The following is a 25000-nucleotide window of genomic DNA, read 5'->3' on the forward strand; positions in this document are numbered from 1 at the left end:
CCAGATCTGAGGCTGGGAGGGAACATAACCGAGAGGCTTTCCTTTCCCACCAGGCCCATCTCAGACCCTCAGTGAGGACAGTTATCGCCCCTGGTGCCCCGTCAAGAGAAATCCCAGCTCTCTCTTTCTCTCCCTTTGGGTGATGAGGACCATTCTCAAGCACCCATTATTTTGTTGGGTCCCCTGAGTCCACTCCACCCAATGTGCTCCGCTCCGACTGGGCCATACAGTTCGAGGGGAGTGAAACTGGAGAAGAATGTGTGGAAGTTTGTGGCTTTCATCTCTTAAACAAATAGCAAATTCCTTGGGCTGCTGCTGTTGGAATCAAACAATGATGTATTGGGGGGAGGCTCTACAGCGTTACCTTAGCAACACCCAGGCTGTTTTCAGGCAAGGTCTAGTAAAAGAGGAAGGAGAACAAAAATAATAAAGGGACGAGTCTGGATGGGGTCCAGGAATGGGGGTCTTTTGGCTGAATGTGTTTTGTGCTCCGCCGTGTTTACAGGCCTGCTTTCAGCTAAGTTTCCTCTGGGCTCCCCCAGTGCATTCCACCGTCAGTGAGGCTGTCCACTAGAATACTAATGTGAGGCTAAGAAAAGACAGTGTGCCACGTGAGGAGCGGGTTAGGAAGGGAAAGACATCACAGCTGGGACCACCTAAGTGGGAAGTGACACGTGTGAAGCCCTCCAGGCTGGCTCTTGAAATCATGAAGGTCATGGGAGAAAGAGGGCGAGGTTCTTCAAAGGTGACCAACGCTTGGGCCTTAGGCAGAGCAGAGGCCTGAATGGTGGCAATCCATCAGACCCTTGCTACTCACAGCGTGGTCCATGGACCAGCGGTAGAGGCGTTACCTGGGAGTTTGACAGAAATGCAGAACATAGGGCTGCCCCAGGCCTACTGACAAGGGTCTGCCTTTTTACAAGCCCCAGGTGGTTCACGTGTTCACTGCTGTTTGAGAAGCGCCAAGCGGGACCTAAGTCTTGTCTCTCCCAGGTTCCTGCAAATCTGTCACTGCCTTTGTCATGTCACAGCAGACTACCACCCACACAAAAACAGGCATATCCAGTTTGCTAATGATGCATTTTGGTGGGTGTTTTTTTTTCATGATAGATCCATTTGAGATCTAGAAAGCACTTTAATACTCTATCCTTCTTCAAATGATCAAGAGAAATAGCAAGTCCTGTATTTACAAAACCGATGAAAATCACCATGTAATAATCAGTGGGTGCAGAACAACCGCACAGATACGTGTTTCCAACTTTTTCCACCAAGATTCTCCATCAAGGTAAAAAAAGGCTCGTACAAATCCCAGAAGGACATAGAGGTGGCAGCACAACTGCCAGAGATGGTACAACGACTTACCACTGAAGCTGGTGATGGGACACAAGGGGAAGGAGGGGCGGAGTCCTCGAGAAAAGAACCCTGTTTAACGCAGGCGGCTCTAGTCCGTGGTCGACCTCTTGTACCGAAACCGCGCCCCGAAGTCGTTGCTGCAGGTCCCAAAGCCGGGGTTGGTGGGCGAGTGCATGATACAGTGCACGATGTTGTTGTGGCCCAGGGAGAGCAGGTTCCGGCGCTCAGCCATTCTTTTTTTTTTTTTTTTTTTGTGGTACACGGGCCTCTCACTGTTGTGGCCTCTCCCATGGCGGAGCACAGGCTCCGGACGCGCAGGCTCAGCGGCCATGGCTCACGGGCCCAGCCGCTCCGCAGCATGTGGGATCCTCCCGGACCGGGGCACGAACCCGCGTCCCCTGCATCGGCAGGCAGACTCTCAACCACTGCGCCACCAGGGAAGCCCGCTCGGCCATTCTTGAGTCCCAGCAGCAGAGGCTGATGGTCCTCTAGTCAGGCAGCAGCACGCAGTCCTCCGTGTGGTTGAAGACGGACTACATCCGGTGCACCTGCTGTCTGCTCAAACCAGCACCTGTGTATCTGACCAGGGTTCGCCCTGTTGATATTTCTCAAAGTTTAGCTACAGTCTTCTTCACTTGACAGAATGTATTTTGAATTTTTGGAAAAAATGGCAAAACAAACTTCAGCATCATCGTGTGCTTTCTCAAAAGTTGTGATGCATCGATTTGAAACACCATCCCATAATTTGATGCAGCCGTCCTTGCTACCAGTCACATACATATTGGCACTAGGATTGTAATTAACGGAACATATGGCATCAGTGTATTGATCTTGAGGACTGCAAGAGACAAAGAACTGACATGTGTTGATATCATGAAGTCGAGGAGTAGGCTGCTTAGCCCCAACAAGTAAGGTCTCTAGAAGGATGGAAGGAGATGGAGCATAACGTTTCAGCCTCCTGAATGTATCTGAAGGCTCTTTTTGCAGCTGGTTTGGAATAATCAAATAATTTAAGAGTATAATCCCTTTAACCAGAGGCGAGGATCTGTTCTGTTGGGTGGAAAGCGAGACACGTGAATTCATCCACGTGGTCGTAAAGAGTTGGAATCACTGGGTAGTTTTCCACGTTCTGCTGTGCAGTCTCGTTCATCATGCCCTCTATTGGCATGGCACTTTTGGCCAACATTCTTTCTGTGTCAAGTATTTTTATGGAAGCATCAGCAGATCCAGTAGCTATTAATTGCCCATCTCTATTATAGGTAGCTACACGACATGGTCCTTTACAGGATGTGACATAGCATGTTTCGTACTCCGAAGCCTCTGGGGACATAATCTGGACATCTGCATCAAACTCCAGGTAAATTCCTGTGCCAGGGGCAACTGTATCTGACGGACGAATTGCATAGTGAACTGCAGTATCATCGTTTTCCATTCCTTGTATTATATCACCTAGAGATACTGTTAACATGGTGGTATGAATTCTTCTGGACCTTTCTCCATGCACACAGTCGTTTCATTTCTAGTTTGATGAATGCAGGAGCTGCTCCGAGGGTGCACAGACAGACTGAGGCTTGATTTCATTGATGAGGCCATTAGCAGTGTTGATGTAGCCGTCATAGAGCAGCTGGCTAACGATCAGCTTGTAGAGCTGCTGGCGATCCTTCAAGCCCACTTTGGTTCTGTGCATCGGGGAGAAGAGGAAGATAATTTCCCTGCCAAGGGCGCGTTCTAAAAATTCGTTCACCTCCTCCGACTTTATCTCCTACGCGACAACCCTGACGCCAAGGAACTGCTGCCTCACGGACAAATCCGGTCAGATCCGGAGAGCACCGCGGGTCTGGCGGCAGGTTGGCGCCACCACTTCCGGGGCCTTACGGAGCAAGTGCGCCTGCGCACCGTCTCCGCTGGGGCGTGACTCAAGCCGTGGTGTTTGTTTTTTAACCCTGAGTTTTTCGTGATGATAATGACAATGATGATGCTGATGATGAAGATGACATTAGATACTGTTAGGGGTTGAATTGTGTCCCCCGAAAAGGATATATTCAAGTCCTAACCCCCAGTACCTGTGACTATGACCTTATTTGGAAATAGGGTCTTTGCAGATGAGATCTAGTTAAGATGAGGTCATGAGGGTTGCCCTAATCCAATGACTAATGGAACAGATTCTTCCTCTGAGCCCCTAAGGAGGAGCCAACCTACTAACACCTTGATTTCAGACTTCTGGCCTCCAGAACTGTGAGACACGAAATTTCTACTGTTTGAAGCCACCCAGTTCGTGATACTTTGTTACAGCAGACCTAGAAAACATAGAGAGAATTTCCTCTCCTTTTTTTTTTCTGAAACTTTCCTTCCTTCAAGCCCTTTCACAAACAGTATCTTGTGAAAGCAGAGGCAGGCTAGGCATCTTATTCAGTTTTTCAAAGAAGAAAGTCCATTTGTTATGTGAAGTGGTCGCAGGAGTGAGGCGGTGCTACAGCTGCACCTGGCGGGCCTGTGAAAAAGAGCTCAGCCACCGGGGATGTGGGCCTCTGCCTCTGTCCCTGGGCCTGGACAGCTGCCACCGCCCCCGAGGACACTGAATAAGAGGGAAGACTAGCGCCACGGGGCTCACCCGTCACCATCTCCACCATCTCCATCCCATGGGCTCAAAGATGCCATCAGCAGGGTGTGTCCCAGCCCCGAGTCGGACATGGCCCAAGTATGCATCTTTCTTGTTATCCTGAAGTTTGTATCTGAGTTGTCAAATGTCACCTCCTTTCTCAACGCCCCCCCCCCCAGTTTTATTTTCCTCACAACACTTCACACCATCCATAATGCTGCGGCTTATTTATTGAATTACTTTTATACCTCCTGTCTCCTTTATTAGAATGTACATTCTGGTCCCCAGAATATAGCCTTGCCCGTGACAGTTTCTCAATAAATAACAGGAAGAGAACCTGTTCAAAATATTACATCATGTGCAAGTACTGACATTTAAAAGGATGAGCCGGGTCCATACACAGTCCACGGAAAGGTGGCCGTGATATTATTGAGGTGAGGGAGCAATTGGCACAGGGATACACATCGTATGCTTCTGGTTTTGAATATATATCACAAATACATACCGCTGTTAGCTGTGGCTACCTGTTGGAGGTGGGGTTGGAGGGGAGGGGTGAGAGCCGGGAGCCTGGGACCAGGGCCGGCTGAAGAAGGTGGGCCATAAGGCAGTTGCTTGTGGGGACAGAGAATTTGCTGAAGCCACAGGAGGGACATGCAGGAGGGAGACCAAGGACAAGTCATAACGCCAAGGGCCAAGGGCCACCCGGGCCACAGGTCAAGGGCTCTCTCCTCTCTTCCATTCCTGGTGTCATTGAATTGTGAGAGCCCAGGGAGGGTGGCAGCTGGTAGGAATCTACAGAGAGAACAACCCTTCTGCTCCTACGTGACGCAATAGAGGAGTCCCCAAGGACTGTTAGACTGTTTGCTGAAAACCAATAATGGAAGTGATGACGAGTGGGTGGAGCTGCCCCTTGAGCTGTGGGGTGAGGGTAGTCTGGTAGGTGGGTTAGAATAGGAGAGAGAGTGTAACCAGGGGATATGCTGAAAGGGCCAGCCAGGAGTGGCCACCACCCTGGCTTATCTTTCTACCCACCACGTCCATGATGAAGGGCACACACACCCATGCACACAGCCGGGAGTGGGCAAGGGGAGGGGGGAGGCGTCTCTCTGCTTCTCTGTCACACAAAGAAGGAGAAGCAGAGGTTCCTGCCCTCAAGGAGACTGCAGTGTGACAGGGGCTTTAAAAGTCCAACGCAAGCTCCCCCACCCACTGCCAACTAGTTGTAGAAAAAAAAATCACCCCTGCTGCCTTCTCCTCCCCTCACCCCTCTCCAAATGGCAACTCTTTTAGGAGTGCCACCCACAAATTTTCGACACTTAGCCAAACTGCTCTACCTTATGCAAGCCCAGGCTCTCCTGCCTCTGGGCCTTTGTTCAGCTTCTAGCCGTTTCCTCTGAGTAAAGGACAGCTCCCTCCTGCTTCCCGCTGGTCTCCGTGGTCCAGACAGAAGCAGCTGGGGCTCCCCCTTCAGCCAGCCCTGAGGAGGCCTGTGCATAGTGCCAGCCTGGATTCTGACCTTAGCTCTGTTGCACTGGTCCCTAAACCTCTCAGCCTCCATGTCATCATGCATAAAGCGTTAGCACGGGGCTCCCACTAGGATTAAAGGCATCGGCACATGTAGAGACCACCCCTGGTGCCAGGAGCAGAAAAGGCGGGGTTGTTATAGCAGCACACTGGGCATCGTGGAGAAAATAAAGACGAATGAGCCGAGGTTGCACCCACCTACCAGAAGCCAGGGGTCTGCTTGAAGAAGTGAGACAGGCCTGCAGGGAGAGAAACCAGGAGCGAACATTAGTAACGACTCCGGGCAGCACCTTGGCCTCCCGTGCCCTCCGCCCAGACCCAGCCTTGGCTGCAGCACCAGCCTTGCCCAGGTGGCATCTGACAGCACCTGTCAGAGGCACCTGTGACCATTCTGCCCCAGGGCTCCTCTGTGACCAGGGCAGGCCCTCCAGACACTCACACAGGTGAGAAGCTAAGCTTTGCCACAATGGGGGAGGGGAGCTGCTTGATAAATGCTGTCCTCTTGCTCCTGGGGATAATTCGGAGTCCCATTCCGTGTGCTCCTCGGAGTCTCCCAGCAGGACGGAGCCCCCACTGCCACAGCAGGGACCAGCCTGAAAACTCATCCTTGGATTGGCCTGTCCTCATTCCCCATTCACTCTTTTCCATCCCCCACTCCTGTGCTCTGAGATCACTTCCCAAAATGCACCACCCAGCTCCAGGTCTCAGGTTTTCCCAGAGGGACTGAGGTTAAGATAACAGTGCAGCGGCTCAGGGCACAGCTTGGGGCTGCGAGCTGGGGCAGCTTCTCCCCTTTCCCCAGGAATGGCCCCTGTTCATCTTGTCTCAGTGTATTAGTCAGGATGTCCAGAGAAATGGAACCAATAGGATATAGGATGTATATGGAAGAGGAGATTTATTATACGAATTGGCTCAAGCCATGATGGAGGCCGAGAAGCCCCATGATCTTCTGTCTGCAAACTGTAGAACCAGGAAAGCTGGTGGGTAATTTAGCCTGAGGCCGAAGGTCTGAGAATGGGGGTGGGTGGATACAGATGGCCCAAGTCCTGGTCTTAGTCTGAAAGCCTGAGAAGAGGGAGCGCCCACGTCCTGTGTCCAAGGGCAGGAGAAGATTGATGTCTCAGCTCAAGCAGAGACAGCAAATCCGCCACCTTTTTGCTCTCTCCAGGTCCTCAGATGGATTGGGTGATCTCCACCCACACTGGTGAAGGCATTTTCTTTTCCTGAGTCTACTGACTCAAATACTAACCTGCCAATCTCTTCCAGAGACATCCTCGCAGGCACACACCGAAATACAGTTTTACTAGCTCTCTGAGCCTGCCTCAGCCCAGTCACTCTGCTACATAAAATTAACTACCACACTAGGGGTTGCTGTGAAGGTCACATTAGACAGATGGGTTTAGCGTAGAGGTTGAGGACACAGTCTCTGGAGCCAGGCCCTCAGATTCTTCAACTTGTGTGTTACTTAGAAGTTACTTAACCTCTCAGTACCTCGGTCTCCTCAAATGTAACATGAGGATGGTAACAATTGTGCTCACCTCCTATGTTGTGAGGATCCACGGAAGTAATACATGCAAAGTATCTAACACAGTCTCCACCTATTAAGATAGTGTCTCCAAAGTGAGAGAGAGGCATGGACATATATACACCAGCAAACGTAAGGTAGACAGCTCGTGGGAAGCAGCCGCATAGCACAGGGAGATCAGCTCTGTGCTTTGTGACCACCTGGAGGGGTGGGATAGGGAGGGTGGGAGGGAGGGAGACGCGAGAGGGAAGACATATGGGAACATATGTATATGTATAACTGATTCACTTTGTTATAAAGCAGAAACTAACACACCATTGTAAAGCAATTATACTCCAATAAAGATGTAAAAAAAAAAGATAGTGTCTCCAAAGCACTTGGCAGAGTGCCTGTCACTTTGGAAAATGCTAGATAAAGATAAGTAATCATAAGGTTAGTACAAGAAAACCTAGGAAAATGTTTTTGTGACTTAGAAACCGGAAAGGACATCTTAAAACTTCAAAGGCACACACCAGAATTTAAAAGATTGGTTTTGATCTTGAAGGCATCAAGATGAAGGATTCATTGCCATTGAAGGTTACCAGGAACAAAATTTGTAGATGGAGGACAGAATGGGAGGAGGTCTAAAACTGACATAGATTTTATTCTAATTCTAGGTATCCTCTGATATCAACAATATACAAAGGACTTCTAGAAATCAGTGAGGAGGGGGCTGCAGTCCCACCAGGAAACAGGCAAAAGTGTGGACAAACTATACAGAAAAGGAAACCCCCAAAGTTCAGAAGCACGTGAAGCATGCAGTGGTGGGTAACAGAGACACACAAGCTGGGAATTCGAGTGGGGCCGTCCTTCTGGAGAGCAGTGTGGCAGTGCACGGCAGGCCCTGGGCTCGGGCTGCTGGGAATCCAGCCCAAAGGAGATCTCACCCAGGTCTGTGGGGTGCCACACTGACCACTCACTGCAGTGTTCTCCCCTGCAGGGCGAAGGGGCGGGAGGGGCTGGATTGATCCTCCTGTTGACTAAGTCTATACCATGCTTCGTCAGTATTTGCTGCTGCTCCTGCGGTCTAATCCGGAGGCACAAAAAAAACCTGCAGTGGAGAGGGAGGGGGGAAGGAGCAGAGCACACGCGGTCGGTGCCTGGGGGCCGGGCAGCCGGAGGAGGCCCGGTTTTGAAGCCCGGGTGCAGGGGGCATGGCGGTGCCCTCAGGAAAGTCGAGAACCGGGGCACGAGGCCTAGTGTGACCATGTGGGTGTGAGGTCCTGTCAAGACGGGGGTGGAGGACTGCGTGATGACTGGGGTCAGCAACACTGTAGTGCATACTTGAAAGCTGCCAGGAGAGTGAATCCTAAAGGTTACCTGGCTAAAGTGATGGATGGTAGCTAGACTTACCGTGGTGATCATTTCACAAAGTATACAAATACCTGAATTGTTACCTTGGACACCTGAAACCAATATAACATTATATGTCAATTACACCTCAATTAAAATGTTAAAAAAGACAGCCCTAGGAAAACGTGCCTGCAGCAGTTCAGACCAGGGAGTGAGGGCCCTGCGGGATGGAACCCAGGCCTCGGGGAAGCCCAGAGAGGACTCCTAGGGTGAGCGTGCAGAGCCTCGGCCCGGCGCCCCATGCTCGTCCTAGGGGCGTTTCAGTGCGATGGTGGCAGCCCAGACCACACGGGCCTCCTCCCGTGATGAGCTGTGAGGGGGCATCCGTGCACGATGGGCAGCTCTGGGGTGTGAGCTGGTGGAGAGCAGCGGGCAGAGGGCGTGGGCGAGGATGGCTCCAGCCAAACGTCCCGCTCAGTGTCTGGGAGCTGATCCTTCAAGGACGAAGGTGCTTTCTGAGGTGGAGAGGATGGGCAGGCCCTTCCACAGAGAGGAAACTGTCTGAACGGGGACTCAGAGACAGGAAAACCCACGCCTGTCAGAAGAGACGGGAGGTCCCTGGGAGGGCAGGCTGGCCAAGGGGGCTCAAAGGGCTTGAGCTGAATCCTGAAGGCCTCCCGGGACATCTTGAGGAGTCTGGACCACGTCCCGTGGAGCTGAGAGCCTCTGCCCCGACAGGGCGGTGAAGGCTCAGCTGCGCTTTCACGAGGATGGGGAGTGGGGCGAGGCCGGGCCAGGAGACGGCTCCACGCTCACCTCGAGCACGCGCTGCGGCACACCCGTGCACTGCACACACCACCCCCAGACCTGCACTGGACACACACACTCACGTGCATCACACCCACCCGTCACAGTCACTCCACACCCACAGCCACACAGCACCCACACGTGCACATACCCACCACGTCACACGCACCCACACGACACACCATGCGGGCACTGTGCCTCCAGTAAATGCAGGTGGGCACCTGACTCTTGAACAACCTGAAAGAGTAAAACGTAAAAAGCCTGCCGTCTCTGGGGCTGTTGTCGGGCATTCAGACCCTGAATAAGGTCTGGAGCTCCTGAATTTGGGGTGACCTCAGGGAACCCCGGTCTCCATCTCCCATCTGAGCCAGAGGGACTTCTGTCTGCCGCCCAGGGAGAGACGGGGCCGGGCCGCGAGGTGCCCCCTCCCCAGCTGGAGCCGCGGCCGCTGGTCCTCTTCCCACCCCCTGTTCTCCCTCTCATGCACTTTGCCACCTTCCCGTCTCAGAGGACACGGGCCCCAGAGGGCCCTCTCTCGCCAGTCTCTCAGATAAGCCGGATTATCTGTCCATCTGCTGGCCACTGACCTCTTTTTCTTCTTAGGGCTCTCTTCCTGAAATAACCCGGGGTTATCTTGGCTGCCAGAGCACGCAGGCCTCCTCACAGCCCCCCTCCCAGGGAGAGTGGCCGCTCGTCCCGGGCAGCTTTCAACGCCTTTCATCCAGGCCTGAATTCCACACACTATTAGGCCAGGCTGCAGACCTTCTGGGAAGGGCCGGCACATCCGCCCCCATCAGATACCACGACTGCAGCCCCTGCTCGCGAGAGCACAGGTGGCCTCTCCCTCCCCCCGGGGGGGGGGGTGGCCCTGCTGCTCCTTGGTTCTCTCACCCCAGCCCCCCGGGCAGCTGGACCCTTGTCCTTGTAACCCCAGTCATCTGCTCAGAATTGGCAGACCCAAGGCCAAGCTCACCCTCTGCCTGAATCCAAACCTCCCATCTCTGCCACATTTCCATCCACTCAGTCATGTCAAAGCTTCCTGAGACTCCTGGATTAAAATCTCAGGTGCAGTCCAGCACCCTCCCCATCCTGGCGGCACCCCTCACCAGCACCACAGCCCCAGCCCCGGCCCGCTGCCCTCGCAGGCTGGGGTCCTCGGACAGCTCCCCTGGGTTCTGGATTCCAGGACCCCTCCACGCAGCTGCCAGACTGACGTCTTCACTTAGCATTTCACCCTGGCCCTGCCCTGCTCGAGATCCTTCCGTGGCTCCCTAGTGATGGCTGCCTCAAATCTAAACATATTTGTCTGGCTCAAGGTACACCTCCACTTACCTAACGTCACAGCCCGCTACTCTGGTTAAGGTTGTCTCTGCTCCTGAGAAGAGGCCAGGCCCCCCCCAGCACCCTCACACACAGGATCTTCTGGGCCTCCATGCCTCTGCCTGAGCTGACCTGCTGACCAGCAACACCCTTCCGTAGCTCCTCCCCCTCGGCAAGACCCTCCCAGTCCCATTTTCACCAAGTCCTCTTCGATGCTTTCCAGTCATTCATTTATTCAGCCAACGTTAATTGAGCCCTTACCTCAAACAAGGCGTTCGCGGACCGGCCTCCCCTCTGAGCTCTAACAGCACAAGTAACATCTGCCCCACGCCTCTGCACAGAATCCCTTGAGGTCGTGCAGGGCATCGCCATTACAAGCCTGTAGCCCTCCACCAAGTCGCGGGCTCCTTGAAGGCAGCGCCCAGTGTCCTGCTCCTTGCATGTGCCCTAGACCGTGGCTCATAGACTTGGGAACATTACAAGCTGCAGGTGGTGGGTTTTTTGGTTTCTGTTTGGAGGGCTAGCACAGGATTGTCAGCTTTTTGTTTCATCAGATAAAAATGTCTTTTAATTTCCGTGATGTCATAAACAAAAGCACATTTTAACACTCACAAAGTAGCACTGGGAAAGTAGGAAGAACATTATCCCAGAATAAAGGACAATCCTAGCAGTATGGAAAAATTCACCGCATTTTTCTTCTTCATTTCAGAAATAATCTCAGAATAAAAGGACAGTCCTTTCAAAGGAAGACATTTAGGAAGCTGAAAAATTCATTGTTTCTCTTTCTTCAGTTCACAGGGGACGGGTGACTACTTTATCAATGTCCGTTCCAGTGTTTGGGAGCCCCTGTCTACAGCCCCTCACCAGGGGAGCACAGCTCAAGTGAGTGGAGTGAGGGGTTGACGTCTTTGCTTGGTTGTTGCCTGGAGAAGCCTCCGTGAGTCTCCTCTCACAAGATCCAGGCTGGGAGCCAGGGACATGGCTGGTCGGGCAGTGGTAACCCCAGGCCTTCAGTTCTGTCTCAGACACAGTGCCTGAATTTTTGCTCCTCTGTAGGCAGACAGGTATTCTTGACACTGATTGCATGGGCAATAAAATCCTGGAACCTCAGGGGAGGCAGATGGGATGGGAGCACCTAGGGTGCTGGATAGGAGAAAAAACAAATAGGTCATAGAAACAGTCACCCACCCAATGACCTCATGGTTCCAAGCTGGTCAGGAGCAGTGCTGGGGTGAGGCCCCAGAGCCTCTGGCCTCACAGGCCTGGGATCCTGACCTCTCCCTGCCCTGTCCGAGCCGGGCTTCTTCAAGAGAGAAATACAGCCGAAACTTTCCATTTCTCAGCCTGGGACCCTCCCACTCCCACCCCGGCCACTTCCATAAAAAGCCATTGCTGCCTCGAGGGGAGAGAGAGAGAATTTTTCCAAAGGATGCCTGTGTGTATTGTTGGGAGCAGCAAGCGTTTCGGTGAACTCCAGGTCACGGCACAGCCTGACAAATGGCAGGAAGTTCGGGACTTGGGCCTGACATTTTTCGCACAAAGGCCCTACGGCCCAGCCAGGTGAGCTGGGCCTGGGGACGGACACGGGGCCACCGCCCAGCATTTCCTGCCCTTTGTTGGCCCATGTGACAGCCTTCCCGGCGCTTGAAATGGCCTTTCTTTTGTGCCTGACTCCTGTTCTTTATTTATGGAGAGGAGCGTCTCGATATAGAAACGGGTGGGCCCCGAGTCGGCAGCAGGATGTGGGAATGCAGACTGGCAGGATGCCCACCAACAGGGACAGGACCGTCGAGTTAAAATAATGTGGCCACGTACTCCCAGTAATAAGCCTGGCTGGTATTTATATGCCTGATGAGGTGTTGCACAGGCTCCGCTGGCACGTTTCGGGGGGATTGGGAGTCTGCCCGTCCGTTAGCCCACCTGTCGGCACCACACTTTGGCTCTCCTGCCTGGGCTGCCCTCACTGATCGTGAGTCAGTTCTGCCTGGCCAGACCCTCCAAGTCAGTGTGGGCTCCTAGAAGGAAGGGACCCTTCCTTCTCCCCACAGGAAAACCTTTACTGTCAGCTTCATCGGGATTAGACTCTTCCCCAGGTAGCTGGCAGTGTGTCTGTGGGCATCGGTTCCCCAGGGCACCTCCGTAAGCTGCTGACTTTTTCTTCATTGTCATCATTTACGATGGAATTCTTTCTAAAAGGAATCACGCACTCCTGGTGCGTCGGAAGACTTGGAACAGAATTTGAGTTTTTCTTGGGAACTCGGGGTCTCGGTTAGGAGCCCTGTGTGAGCAGGAGAAAGGACCCCGGGCCAGGTAGGACCAGGAGAGCTGGGTGCCATTCCTCACCCTGCCCGGCTAGCTGTGCAACCTTAAGCAAGTTCCTTCACCTCTCTGGCTCTCGGAGGTTGGCCTGAGGACACCAAGTGTTCATCTTAATTCTCATGTTCTGTGGTTCCATTTGTTTTGTACCACGTGGTCATGCAGTGATGTCAATACAAAAGTTACTGAGGTACATAAGGTCGTTTATCCCACACAGGAAATCATAGCTGACTTTGAGTTCTCATCACCATTTTTGGTAGATTTCTTTCTGGTCTACCTTGTTTGAAACAAAAAGGAGGGGACTTCCCTGGCGGCCCAGTGGTTAAGACTCCATGCTTCCACTGCAGGGGGCACGGGTTCGATCCCTGGTCGGGGAACTAAGATCCCACATCCTGCGTGGGGTGGCCAAAAAAAAAAAAAAAAAAGGTAGCCTAAAGGCTAATTTTAGACCACTGTTTACAGACCCACCAGTAGTAGCAACTCTTTCCCTTTCAAGTTCATGACTTCTTAATCTGCTAGAACTATGTGCAAATGAAGAATTAAGAGGCTCAGAGTAAATATACAAATGCATATGTGTACTTTATGGCATGTTTCTGATAATCAGTGACTTTTTTTTCCTTCCTTGACTATTCCAGAGGGATGAAGTTATCAGAAAGGTGAAACCTGGAACAGTGAGGTGCGTCTGTGCCTTTCCGTATATTCCTATGGTGCCTTCAGGGAACATAGCAGAAGTTCAATAAATTCTTGTTGAACCAGATAACCTCCCCTTCTACTCAAAATTCACCTAGAATAAAAGTCTGCCTACTCCAAGTTTATTTCTTTTTTTTTTTTTTGCGGTACACGGGCCTCTCACTGTTGTGGCCTCTCCCGTTGCGGAGCACAGGCTCCAGACGCGCAGGCTCAGTGGCCATGGCTCACGGGCCCAGCCGCTCCGCGGCATATGGCATCTTCTGGGACTGGGGCACGAACCCGCATCCCCTGCATCGGCAGGCGGACTCTCAACCACTGTGCCACCAGGGAAGCCCCATCCAAGTTTATTTCTGAGCTAAGGTGTGGGGGGCAAACTGGCCTGGCCTGGCTTCATGTTTGTTTGACAAAATCCTACTCCCCCCGCTTCCTACAAAACAGAGTGTCCCCTCTCTTCCTCATGGCCTCCTTCTTCCTCTTACGTGGACCCCATCCCATCACTCCCCCAGAAGGAAAGGCATGAGGCACTAATTAGATTTTGCCCCTCTTCAGAGTGAGATTTGGAAAATCTGGACATTTCTAGACGCCACGCAGAGAACCTCTAGGGAGGCAGAGCTCTAAAAATGATAATAATTAACATTTGCATAGACTTCGAAATGTACAGAGCACTTTTCCATACAATATTTCCCTTAGTCAGCCCTCCAGTCCTGAGGTGGTATCGCCTGCGTGTGGCAGATTAACTGAGACCAGCTGCAGCTGAGTGATTTTGCAGGATTAACTAGGAAGCCCGGGGCTTTTCCCAGTGTATCCAAACTTTTTGGTGGAAGGGCTACAGGGATGGTGAGAGTTGGCGTTGGGGGTCACCCTCTTCCAAGGGGGGAAGGACAGTTTATCTTTGAGTAGAGAGGGAGGTGAGGAGAAGGCGGGAGTGGGGGAGCACATGTCCCAAGGAAGACAAGAGCTTCCCCACTAGAATAAGGCAGTTTCTGGAGGATTCAGCACATTTCTTTGCCCTCAGGGTACACTGGGAAGAACCCGGGCTTTGGGATCAGAAGATCAGAAGACATGCGCAGGACCTTGAACTCTTCCCTTCACAGGGAAAATTAAACTCTCTGATCTCCCTGTCAATTCTGTCCTCCGCAAAAGGAGAACGGTAACAATAACAACAACACCCCTACCAATGCAACAGCGGCGGGGAGAATACCTGCTCCCGTCCCTCCTCACAAGGTATACATGAGGATCGAGGTGAGCTGAGCACGTGGAGATGCTCTTACAACATAAACCAGAATATTCTGGCGGGTCGTCTTGCTTTCATTCATTGCACAGATATTTATTGAACAACTACCATGCTCTGGGCTCTGAAGTAAGCCCTGAGGATTCAATGATGAAAAAAATGGTACCCATGACACGTGTCCCTGTGGGTCTGTCTACTGTACCCCTTACTGCCCCTGGTCCTGCTAGCTATGGAACAGTGCAGGCTGCCTCTTTAGGCATCAGGGTCCTTATCTGATGTGGGAATTAAGTGACTTCATTTATATGAAGCGTCTCCATCTAACACCGTGCCTGTCACAGAAGGAGCGAACACTCAATAATCATTTTCTCCAGAAGGGCCCTTTAATGTCACACCTCTCTCTAAACAAGATTAGGATTCTTGTGCCCTGAGCTGAGTCACCAGCTAAAAGACCTCCCTTTGCCCACACCACCACCCCCAGCCCCATCAATGCAAGTGAAGGCAGCCCTCGGAACTCTGATGCATTCGTTCAGTCTTGGTGTGTGTGTGTGTGTGTATGTGTGTTCTTTGTGCCTTACCGCTCCAAATAGAACACGGTTGCTGGCAGGTAGGGACTCACTCACCAGCCTCTTCTCCTCCCCCACCGGGGAACCGGAAGTGACAGGCAAGCTGTCCATCGTACCAAGTCAGTGAGAAATCCCTCCCAACTCTAGTTCTATCGACTTTCTTTCTGGCTCACTACTGAAGTGTGAAGTGTTCTGACAGCACAGCAAGGAAGTGTCAGGAAATTCCTGCGACACTGAAGGTGAACGCAGGATAATTTAATAATCTAAGGAACATCCGCGACTCTGTTTTCTCAGACACAACGAGTCCAGGGGTAAAAATGGGCCACAGAGACTATAAACGGGCCAGTATTTTCCTGGCTCCGTGCTCCCAGGACCCACCCTCCTGGAGTCCCCGTCTATAACTAGGGAGCGTGCCATGTGAGAACACAGCTCTCCAGTCTGGCCACCCAACGTCCTTACAACCTGCCCTGGTGCCGGCCCAGACGGCACCTTTGTGCTAATTAGGAGAGGGCCCTCATGTTCTGGGCAGGTCACGTCCACACTGGCTTAACTTCCCAGGCTACGCAGTAGCCCTCCGGGTTCCTGCCGTGATGGCCGCTACTCCATGCTGTTGATGCTGCTGCAGACCGCGCTGCTCTCTGCCCGGATGGAGCCTCTGGCCATCGCAGCCTGGGCCACTGATGCTTCCTGCTCTCTCGGTGCCTAGCGTCTCTTTTTGCCTTTCTTTTCTTTGTGATTCAGCCCCCTCTGTATGGGAGCTGGGCCACAGCACAGCCTTGGAAACAGATATTTGTTGGCCTCAGAATTGAAACTTCTCTCTGGCCTTGGCCTGTTGTTGTAGAACCTGAGAGATGTGCATGATTCTATCCTCCCTTAGGACGAGTTTCCTGCCAGGAGGCTCCCGGACTCTCACGCAGGTAAAGGCCTCTCTTTATTCAACCTGGGTCCTAGTGGAGACCCAGTCTGACTACCGGCAAAGCCAGGCTCAGAGTCGCTAGGGCTTTAGTCTAACTGCCTTCCATGCCTGCAGACCCACCTGTAGTGCCTCTGTTGAATCCCTACTGTGATAGATAGGTCCTCCTGGGGGCATCCATATGATCTTTTAAATTGCTTTCACTGCTAGAAAGTTCTTCCTGTGTTCATTTGACACATCTTTATAGAAGCCATTCCTAAGTCCCAGGCCCAGCCCTTTATTCTGGGGACAGGCCAGGTGGGGTCTCTGCTCACACAGAGCTTAAGTTTAAGTTGGGTGGGGGGGGGGGAGGTAGAAAACACAGAGCATACAAATGATAATGAGATGGTTGAAGAAAACCGAGCTCCACAATGAGGAAACTCCAGGGGGCAGAGGGTGGTGCCTCTGAGGATCTTCAGGGTAGAGACCTGGGGACCAGAGGGGTCAACCACGGAGATGGTGAGGGCAGAGGCTCCCAGGGCAGAGCAAGGCTGGGAAAGGCCAGTGGGGCTGGAGCAGGCACTGGGAATGGACCTTTGCCTCCACTACACGAAGGAGGTAGGAGAGGTGGAAGGAAAGAAATGGGGACTCAGTCCTCACTTTACAAGGAATCCTTCCTTTTTAGAGCAAAAGCTGCCACCATCTCTACCAGCAACACAAACCTTCCGTCATCACCCCAACTCCCTCACGTGCAGCCGCTTCTCACCTCTCACCTGCTGATCCGTCTGCCCAGCACGCCCTTCCACCCCACCCCTCAGGCCCTGGAAAACTCCTCCTTAACCGATGAGATCCCGCTCAGAATTTCCTTCCTCTGAGAAGCTTTCCCAGACTCCCGCCTGCAGGCCGAGGCGACAGCTCTTGCCCGTCCTCCGAGGAGCTTTGTCCCCTCTGCCGGATGCTGAGACAGTGGGCTCAAGAGGCAGACCCAGCCAGCTTCCACCACACCAGCTGTGTGATGTGGGGTATTCATTTCCTAGGGATGCTCTCACAGAGGACCACAGACTGGGTGGCTTATTTTTATTTATTGTCTCTCAGTTCTGGAGGCCGGAAGTCTGAAATCAGGGTGTTGGTAATGCTGATTCTTTCTGAGGACTCTAGGGAAAACCTGTCCATGCCTCTCAACTAGCTTCCGGTGATGGCTGGTGGCCTTGGCCTTCCTTGGCTGGTAGATACATGACTCCAGTCTCTTCCTCTGTCTTCACCTGCCGTCTTCTCCCTGTGTGTCTATCTTCACCAGGTGCTCTCCTCTCTCTCTCCTCTTCTTAAAAGTATACCAGCCATATGGGCTTAAGGGCCCACCTATTCCAGTGTGAACTCATTTTAACTTACCTACATCTGCAATGACCCTATTTCCAAATAATGTTCCATTCTCAGATACTGGAGATTAGGTCTTCAACATATCTTTTTGGGGAACATAATTCAACCTATAACACCTGGGTTAAGTTTAAACTGTTTCCTCCTCTCTAAAACACATTAAAAAAGGATCTTCTGGGTGGGCTTCCCTGGTGGCACAGTGGTTGAGAGTCTGCCTGCCGATGCAGGGGACACGGGTTTGTGCCCCTGTCCGGGAGGATCCCACATGCCGCGGAGTGACTGGGCCTGTGAGCCATGGCCGCTGAGCCTGCGCGTCCGGAGCCTGTGCTCCGCAGCGGGAGAGGGCACAACAGTGAGAGGCCCGCATACCGCAAAAAAAAAAAAAAAAAAAGCATCTTCTGGGGCTTCCCTGGTGACGCAGTAGTTAAGAATCCACCTGCCAATGCAGGGCACACGGGTTCGAGCCCTGGTCTGGGAAGATCCAACATGCCACGGAGCAACTAAGCCCGTGAGCCACGACTACTGAGCCCGCGTGCCACAACTACTGAAGCCCACGCGCCTAGAGCCCGTGCTCCGCAACAAGAGAAGCCACTGAAATGAGAAGCCCGTGCACTGTGATAAAGAGTAGACCCTGCTCACCACAACTAGAGAAAGCCTGCGTGCAGCAGCAAAGACCCAACGCAGCCAAACATAAATAAATAAAATAAATAAAATTATTTAAAAAAAAAGAAAAGGATCTTCCTTCTAACGCGAGGATTAAATGAGCTAATGGTTATCTAAGGCTTGTCATGGCACATAATAAACCTTCAAAAAGGTAGCTGCTAATGTTAATAATAGCTGGCCGGTCCATTATGAGTTCTTCCAGGTAGACGTCATGTCTTATCCCTGTTTCTTTTCAACCCTCAGTATCTAACACAAAGTTTGTGCTCAAAAATTTTTGCTGTCTGAATGAGCTGCTGCCATTTTAAAGGCAATGTTAAGATCAAGGGAGTGATTTTGAACATCTCTGTCCCCATCAAAGAAAATGTATTGGGAGCATTAGGCAATGGTTCAAACTTTCTTGGATGAGTTTTCAATGAGCTCTGGATACCTAAAAGTCATCTCAAATTTTATCATATTATTAAATCAAAAAAATGCCTCCAAATGATTACCTCAGAATATCTTCAAATTATTCTCAAAAAGCCTTTTTAAAAAAATTCTGAGGGGCAGAAAGAAATATGTTAATTAATCTTTTAATTAATGCTTATCATACATAATATATGTCCCAGGGAAAACTTATGACGTAGCAATGCTGTTTTTTATGTGCTGCCTGTACATTTTATGGTTCACTCGGGCCCTTTGTGTAATCGATATGATCGGTGCTTTTATGTACATTTGTAAAACGCTTTGGAGCACAATTTTGTTGTTTTAAGTGATTATAAAGGTTTATGGTTCTTTGCTCTTATGACATCTCCAGTCATATCTGTCTTTTGAGGCCAAGTCTATTTCAGAATGTAACCTCCAACTGCAGCATTATTTTTATGGAGAAAATGTGATCTGCTTTACAATGACTCACTTTATGGTCAGTTTCCAGGGACAGAAAGTAGAGAAAAGTGATGAATTCTCTTTTAAAACTTACTTAAGGGCTTCCCTGGTGGTGCAGTGGTTGAGAGTCCGCCTGCCAATGCAGGGGACGCGGGTTCGTGCCCCGGTCCGGGAGGATCCCACATGCCGCGGAGCGGCTGGGCCCGTGAGCCATGGCTCCTGAGCCTGCGCATCCGGAGCCTGTGCTCCGCAACGGGAGGGGCCACAACAGTGAGAGGCCCGCGTACCGCAAAAAAAAAAAAAAAAACCAAACTTACTTAAGTCCACGCCACCTGCTCCCTTCACCTCCCTATCCCTCACTCCCCACCCCAGCCTGTCTCTGGGTGCAGGCTGGGTTAAGTGAAAGAGGATGCATCTCAACCCTAGGCCGAGTGGGAGCTCTTTCTGAGCAGGATTGAAGGTTTCTGTTATATTCATCTTGAGGTCCAGTTTCTATCACATAGTGGGCTTAGTAAATGTTGGATTTTAATTTATGGCCTGCTATATTATTGAATATCCCAGGCAAAGTCAATCCATAAAAAACATATATAATACATATTATGCATATATTACATAATTTAGCTATGACATATATATAGCTAATAAATATATACTTAATGCATATACACATATATGTCATATATATTATAGCGAAAACATGTTATTTTTTTCTTGCATAAAATATCTCTGGAAAAATACAAAAGAAAGGAATAACATTGGTGATCTGTAGGGAGGAGCGTGAGTGGCTGGCGGACTGGGTGAGGGGAGTAGTCACTATATTCCATTTAGACTTTTTTTTTTTTAACAGAGAACAGGAGTATTTATTTATTTATTTATTTATTTTTTAAATTTATTTATTTGTTTTGGGCTGTGTTGGGTCTTCGTTTCTGTGCGAGGGCTTTCTCTAGTTGTGGCAAGCGGGGGCCACTCTTCATCGCAGTGCGCAGGCCTCTCACTATCACAGCCTCTCTTGTTGCGGAGCACAGGCTCCAGGCGCGCAGGCTCAGTAGTTGTGGCTCACGGGCCTAGTTGCTCCGTGGCATGTGGGATCTTCCCAGACCAGGGCTCTAACCCGTGTCCCCTGCATTAGCAGGCAGATTCTCAACCACTGCGCCACCAGGGAAGCCCCTAGACTTTTTGAATCATGTGAATTGTTACCTATTCCAAAAAATGTTTTAAGTTCATCTATGTCCAGAATCGATAGCTAGATATGCATTAAAAATATATTTATTTATTTGGTTGCCCCGGGTCTTAGTTGCGGCATGCAGGATATTCGTTGCCGCGTGTGGGATCTTCGTTGCTGCGGGTGGGACCTTTAGTCGCAGCATGCATGCGGGATCTAGTTCCCTGACCAGGGATCGAACCCAGGCCCCCTGCATTGGGAGCACGGAGTCTTAACCACTGGACCACCAGGGAAGTCCCTAGATATGCATTTTTTGCCCTTGGTGATGTGTCTCTTCATAAAGCCATATGTTAAGGGTGCACAGAGGATTTCCCAGTTATGTCATAAACGTCTAAAAGTCTAGGATTACCACTTTCACTCATTCTTTATCCTCCAAGAACCCAACTAAGTGTGCTTCTCGCCCTGGTTCCCAGAATTGCTTCAGACAGAAGCCACCACCTTAGTGTTCATCATTGTTTTAATCTGTGAACATTCGTGGAGGCTCTTCTAGGAGATGGGGAGGCGGCAATGGATATAAGGTGACATCCTCCCTCTAAAGCAAGGGCAGAGGTGCGGGCGTGGGTGGGACGGACTCAGGTGCCACCATTTACCATAGTTTGGCAAAAGCCCAACAACGGTGTGAATGAAGTACCACAGGGGAGAAGAACTCAGAACACAGGCTTCATAGATGGGGCGCTTTTGAGCCTTGAAGTATAGAGGATGGTCAGGTAGAAACAGCTTTCACTGGAGGGGCGCATCTCTTCCCACTCGCTGAGCAGAACGGTTAAGAGCACGTGCAGTTGACGGCTCGGGGTTTTGAAGCCAAGCCCTGTCACTTACTAGTTGACTGCCTCTGGGCAAGTTATTAATGTTGTTTTCTTAAGTGTAAAATAGGAAGAAAATAGTTCCTTCCTCACACGTTTGTTGCAAAACATTAAATTAGAGGTTGCTTGCAAAGTACTTCAAACACGGCTTGGCACAAAGTAAGTGCTCAACAAACCTTAGTTATATAATTGTAATTACTGAGTTTACCTGGCGCAGGAAGAAGATATCTTCAAGGACTGAGTTCCGGGTTAGAACTCTGGGCAGTTCCAGGCTCACAGACTCTCAATGGCCAGGGGAGTCCCCATGTGTTCAGTGCCTCATAGTTCCTAAGGAAAACCTCGCTGCCTTGGGGGGACTTTTGTTTTCAAAAGTGGAGAGGAAAACGTTGATGGGTTACTGGAGGAAAATGAGGAGACTGAGCTCGGGGGTGGTCCTCAGTGTTGAGGCCTGGGGCTTGGGAATGTGGGGCATTGGGCAGAAGGGGGAAGCCTAGGGGCCTAGGTCTGTGTATTCAGTAACAGTTAGAACACAGCACTCAACAGCTGCAGAGACAATGCAGCCTTTTGATCCTGTACGAGGTGATTGCTATTAGAAAGGCCCTCTTAGTCATCAGAAGGTGAAAGGGTATGATTTTTGTGAAAGATGGACCCCAGAGAGATGTTCTGACTAACCTTGGACCCAGGCTTTCCTCTGAAGAATCTGAAGTATTTTACCCAGTAAGCTCACAGCCTAGATAGAGCTCAGAGGCCAGGACTCCTTGGACACAGCGACTGTGAGAGCCTTCCTGAGAGGTGAGGGAAGCTGTGAAATTCACTCTCCTGGGACTCCCTGTGAAAGGAAGGGGAGAAAGCTGCTTTATTCAGAAGCAACTAGGTACAGTCCTACCTTGAGACAGAGGGACGAACCTCCGGGTCTTGGCCCTCACACCCTCCTACATCCGTCACTATCTCTGGGTCTAGGGGTTGGACCCAGGGCTCTGCTAAAAACAGCACAGAAAGTGCATCTATAAACTGTCCCCCAAGGGTTCAAAGGTTTAAAACAATCTTGAGGCGCTCCGTGATATAACATGGAGTGTTCATTCCTGGAGTTAAAATGATTTGCCACATCAACCTGTGCAAAGTCCAGGAAAGACTGATTAAATAATAATAATGAGAAATAGCTACAAAGAGGTTTGTATTTTAATGAGAAATAGCTACAAAGGTTTGTATTTTTCAAACTGCAACAACTTTTGCCTCCAGAGTTTTGAAGCAACTCTGAAAAGGAGTTAGGGCTGATTTTTTCCTCCCATTTTGCAGATAAGGAAACTAACACTTCCTGATCAGAGAGTTTCCTGATATCATGAGCTAGTTGATGATAAAACAAACAATAGAAATACAATTTCTGTTTTAAAATTACCTCTGGAATTTGATTCATTTACCCAACCAGTCTTTATTGAGTACCTACTATGGCCAGGCACCGTGCTAGGCGCTGGGATGTAAGAGTGATCACAGAGAGTGCAGCTAGGGAGCCCAGAGCCGCACACAGAGACATAAATCTAGAAATGCACGAAGCACCCCTGCTGTGAAGGAAGAGGACCCAGGAGAGTACTCTTTAAACTCTAGGATTCTCTGAACGTGGGATCTTATTCAAGCCTCCGAAGAAATGATTGTCAGGATTCTTTCCAATTTGAGCAGAGGGATTTGCGCTGTCTCCCTGCTGCACGGGTCAGACCCTACAACCCCGGCTGTGCACTCTGAGTGTGTAAGTGTTATCAGAATGCTCTGGTAACAGGGAAGAACAATGCTTCAGAGGTTGATGAGGTCATGGGAACCTCCAGAGCTACATCCCAGCCCCGCCGTTCGTCCATATCTGGCCAGCTTGTTTATCTTTGCAGGTCTGCAACCCTGTCCCTGTAGTTTTAGTCACCTCTTTAGCGAGGAAGAAGGACACCTGGGCTAGATACCTTTTCCCTAGACCTAAGTCCCTGTAAATGGAGTGTGTCCCCCAAGAGCAGGAGTAATAATGGGGTTGGATAAACCTGGGTTTTATGAATCAAGCTACCAGGAAGAGTGGATAAAAACCTTTAACAAATACCAACCAGTTAAAGCAGTTTAGAAGATCCTTCGGAATGAGAAAGAGAGAGTTGGGGAGCAGTGGTATAAAAACACTGTGGGCGGTACAGCAATTCTGACTCTTTCAGATGGAGCAAGCAGCCCAGAGACGTGAAGAATCTGGTGATTAAATGAAAAGTTCTTGCACGTGTTTAACTTAAATGCAGGGCGTGGTCTACGGCTCATGTGTATCGTATAATGAGGTTTCAGTAACTGAAAACTGTAAGGCTAAATCCATGCCAATTTTTATTTGAATTGGGCAGGCTTTCTGGGGATACAGGGAGCGTGGGTTTTCTTTTTGTTTTTTTTTGTTTTTTTTTTGCGGTACGTGGGCCTCTCACTGTTGTAGCCTCTCCAGTTGTGGAGCACAGGCTCCGGACGCGCAGGCTCAGCGGCCATGGCTCACGGGCCCAGCCGCTCCGCGGCATGTGGGATCCTCCCGGACAGGGGCATGAACCCGTGTCCCCTGCATCGGCAGGCAGACTCTCAACCACTGCGCCACCAGGGAAGCCCGGGAGTGTGGGTTTTGACAAGTGCAGGAGGGGTCGCGTGGTGAACCAATCATTTCCTGAAATGAGAAAAACACGCACTGTATGTTTTAGATTGCTCCTAGGACAGATATTTCATCTTAACAATGTTTATGAGACACAGCAGGCAAAATTATAGTGCAATAAATATCACTATTCATTCACGTATGTATTCACTCTCTGAATAGTGTGATGGTTTCAGGAGTCAGGCTGCTGGATTTGAATCCTGACTCCACTACTTAATATCTGTGTGATTTTAGACCAGTTACTTAATTTCCATGAACGCCTCAGTTTCCTTATCAATACAATGGGATCCATAACGGCACCTCACGAGGTTGCTGAAAAGACTAAATGAGGCTGTGCATGTAAAACCCCTAGCTCAGTGCTAGCACGTGTGGTAAGGATCAACAAACTCTAGATATTACTCACATTGTTTTTATTATCAAAAGCCAACTTCAGCCATGCTGAGTAGAGCATTGACACACAAAGTGAGGTTCTTGCCCTCAAAGAAAAAACTCATGGTGTATGTGTATATAGCTCACAAAAAACATGTGAAATTAGACAGTGAATTAAGGTACTAACTCCAGGCCAGGGGAACAAAGAGGAGGAAGTGATTATGACTTGAGAGGTAGGGAACAGATCTGAATTTCCTGCACCACATCTGAGCCTTCAAACACTGACAGGTGGAAAGTAGGTTAATTCCAGGCACCAGGAGAAGCAAAGGCAGAGACTTGAGCATGACAGCGAGTGTCACAGTTGAATCTAAAGAGCCTTCTCCCTCTCGGTGGGAGAAGATGGGAAGGTTAGTTCGGCCAGAATTTGGAAGCCTTGGAGGCTGGGTTTAGGAATTTGGGCAACAGGAAAGCAGACAAGAGCTTGAACAGGTGAGGGACAGGATCTATGACAACTGATTCCAAGGATAACACTCTGGTGGCAGGTGGAGGGAAGGCAGGAGAGGAGGGAGGAGATAAGATGCTGAACCAGGGACCGCCAAGGGTACAAAGCAGAACCAGACACAGCTCCTTCCTCCAGGAGCTCGGGGCTTACGGGGGAAATTAGACACACACGGGTCAACATCCTGAGAGGAGGGACACGAAAAAAGCGACATCTACCTTCAGGTGGTTGCAGGGAAATAAGGTGTTGATTTCCTCATCTGCAAAATGGATTAACGGTAATATATTTACCTCTCCGCATTGTATGAGGATTAAATCATGTGAGGAGAGTAGTGTTAGCACATGCCCAGAATTCAGGCAGAGCTCCATGCAGTCCTACTCAAGCACACATTCTGGCCCTGGTCAGCCTCCAGG

General features: G+C 50.4%; 1 pseudogene; it reads right to left on the reverse strand.

The window, feature by feature from the left end:
* Positions 1-491: 491 nt before the first annotated feature.
* On the reverse strand, positions 492-3647 carry LOC101269711 (cleavage stimulation factor subunit 1-like; annotated as a pseudogene).
* Between the last annotated feature and the right edge of the window lie 21353 nt (positions 3648-25000).

Source organism: Orcinus orca, chromosome 9 (assembly GCF_937001465.1).
Source record: "Orcinus orca chromosome 9, mOrcOrc1.1, whole genome shotgun sequence".
NCBI lineage: Eukaryota > Metazoa > Chordata > Mammalia > Artiodactyla > Delphinidae > Orcinus > Orcinus orca.